Source organism: Protobothrops mucrosquamatus, unplaced genomic scaffold (assembly GCF_001527695.2).
Source record: "Protobothrops mucrosquamatus isolate PMUCROS unplaced genomic scaffold, P.Mucros_1.0 scaffold468, whole genome shotgun sequence".
NCBI lineage: Eukaryota > Metazoa > Chordata > Lepidosauria > Squamata > Viperidae > Protobothrops > Protobothrops mucrosquamatus.
Window position 1 is genome coordinate 994,530 of NW_015386789.1, and position 3,227 is coordinate 997,756.

Here is a 3,227-nt window from a genome sequence, read left to right on the forward strand (position 1 = left end):
ATGCAGTGATTCACTTAACAACTGTAGCAAGAAAGGTTATAAAATGGGGCAAAATTCACCATTTCACTTAGCAATAGTAATTTTGGGCTCTGTGGAGATGGGAAAGTTTCACCTGCCAGATTTCTTATCCAAGTGCTTAAGGCACAGGAACCTTGCCAGGAGAAAAAGAAAAGACAAGAAAAATAAATTGGCATTAATTCAACGATGTGCAAATTTATACACTGCCTATTGTCTAATGCTGCAGCTCAGCTTTTAAAGAACAAAGGCGGCTTTAAAACTGGCCTCCAGCTTGCTTCCACTGGGATGCTTTTTTGGTTTTATCTAGACTGCTAGCAGTAGTATGTTGGGGTAGGGATACGATATGATATCCTATGTGAGGTCATCTAATCCCAGTGGAAAGATAGGCAATCCTGCCCACCGCCTTTTAAAAATGTATTACTTAAAAAAATTAAATACCCTGCCAATTACAAAGCTAAGCTCTAGCTGCTAGCAGCCTATTTATTTGCAATTTGTGACTTTGGGCCCCCACAGAGGTTAGTCTGGGATGGCAAGAGAAGATTCTTCTTTTAATAAATGGGCTTTTTGTGAATGTCTGTTGCCATTTTGTGAATTAGCTAGCCATCACAGCCCAACACATATTCTCCACAGTCAGAATTTGCTTCCAATACAAAGAGGTTATTCAACTCTGCTTTCTGGTCTGCACTGCCTCTTTTTGAATACAGTACCATGTAGAAGCTGCCCATGCTGCAAATTATAGGGCCAATGGCTGGCTCTCCATGTGCTTTGGGGACCTTTGCTAATGCTCAACTCAGCTTTGGGGTCACTGGGATCTTCTGTTTTACTGCTCTAGGACATTTCAGGGTCCTTAGCCCCTCTCTGTTGTATTCAGTGAATGTAAAATATGAAGCTGCAAATGTCAAAGCACAGGGAGTCCTTGACGTATGACCATAATTGAGCCCAAAATTTCTCATTTGTTAAAATGAATTTTGTCCCATTTTACGATTTTTCTTGCCACGGTCATTAAGTGAATCACTGCACTTGTTAAATTAGTAACATGGTTGTTAAGTGAATCTGGTTTCCCCATTGACTTTGCTTGCCAGAACGTTGCAAAAGCTGATCTCATGACTCTAGGACACTGCAACCGTCATAAATATGAGTCAGTTGTCAAGTATCCAAATTTTGTTCACATGACCATGGTGATACTGTAATGGTTGTAAGTGTGAAAAACAGTCATAAATCGCTATTTTCAGTGATGTTATAACTTTACATGGTCACTAAATGAATTCTTGTAGGTTGAGGACTACCTATAGCACCAATAACAGTATTATGTAGATAAATACTAAGTTAAAAGTTGGCATTTTTTTTCTTATTTGCTCTATCAGATGATGGTAAAGAAACGGTCATTAAAACAACCAACATATAGGAGATTATCTAAACCAGGGGTGTCAAACTCAATTTCATTGAGGGCCACATCAGCATTGCGGTTGCCCTTGGGGGGCCAGGTGGGTGTGGCCAGGGTGGGTGTGGCCTACTGGGTGGGTGTGGATGGAGTGAGTGTGGCCTACTGAATGGGCATGGCCAGCTCTACATCGTTCGCGTCAAGGGTGCCTGTGGGGGCCTGGGCAGGAGGGGGACAGATCTGAGGGTATCTGGCAGAAGAAGGTGGGACCGGGGCAAGTGCCAAAGCATGGTGCATATCTTCATTCCTCACAAAGGGTGACACCTCCCCAGCATGCACCCAGGGGGCGGAGCCAATGCGGCAGGGGCTGGTTCCTCGCTGTTTCTGGACAGCTAAGACTGAATGCATTTCAGCATAGATGGCCACCACAAAATTGTACATTGGCTCCCGGCCGGCCTGGGCCAGGGCCATGGCAGCGGGGGCCGTTCCCTCACTGTTTCCAGGATGGCTTTGCAGGCCACATGAAACCACTTTGCGGGCCGCATCCGGCCCCCGGGCCTTGTGTTTGACATGTCTGATCTAAACCATATTCAAACATGAGACCATGAAGTCAAAAAGAAACTTCCTGAATTTGGTACCCTCTGGTTATACCAAGCCAGAATCATTCTGGTTGAAATTGTTGAAAGAGATTCCTGATATACCCATAAGGCACCAGTTTGTCGAATAAAATTCTCTAGCAGCACCACTGGGAAAGCAGTCTGCTGCAGTGAAGCCTTCCATAATAAACTTCCTGATGGAATATGGCCTATGCCTCTTTTGCCTCTAGCAAGTGAGTTTCAAGCAAAGGTTTTCCTAGTTAGCTGCCTTTTCCTCTGTTTCTCCTCTTTTTTTTTTTTTTTTTTTTTAAAAAAGCTCACTCCATTATTCGTCTCTTGTTCTCTTCCTCCCTCCCCATCTTCTTTTTGCTGCCCTAATTTTTTGTTCACCTATAATTTTCTCCATTGACTTTAATTAAGTTCTCCCCAGGCTTGCTCAGTAGGCAGGCTTCCCTGGGTCTAATTAGACTCTCATCATAAGTAATCTACATGGAAAGGAGACACGTGTGCGGCAGCACAGTGCGCACGCAAGCAGGAGAACCTGATTTATGGAGAGACTACAGCAAGCAGATGGGTGCATAAAACATGACAAATAATTCTGGTGCAATTTAAAAAGAAAAGAAAAAAAGGGGGGGGAGTGGGAACGCAGCCAGATGCACACACACACCGAGCGAAAACTTGGAGGTGTCTCTGTGCGTTTGGGCAAGTCACATTTTTCTCTCAGTCTCTCTCTTCAGGTATCACTACCTTCACTCAATAAAACCAATAGAGCAGAAAAGAGTAAATCACCATTGGCTAGGAAAGCAGGACTCATTGATAAAGATGATTCCCAGCTGAGCCATAAGGAGGCATCTCCTGCTGATCTGTTTCTTACTATGTACTTAAGACCCAAGGTGTATGCTGAAATAATTATCGGAGGGAGGTTACCCATGGTGTGGCATTTGGACTGTTTGCTCAGAGATGGAGTATTGGTGTATTTAGACACTGAGGAGTTTGATTGCCTGCTCATGCGATCTGGAAGCTGAGAATACCGCAAATCACTTGGGCAACTAGAGCTGTCTAAACATTTCTTTTGTAAAGCAGCGCCCTCCAACCTTTTGGGCACCAGGGACTGGCTCCATGGAGAAAGGTTTTTCTGCAGACATGAGGGGACTGGTTTTGCATGCTGTCTGCATCCCACGGATGAGGCTTCACTTGTTTGCATGGCCCGGTTGCTGGCATGCCGTGGCCAG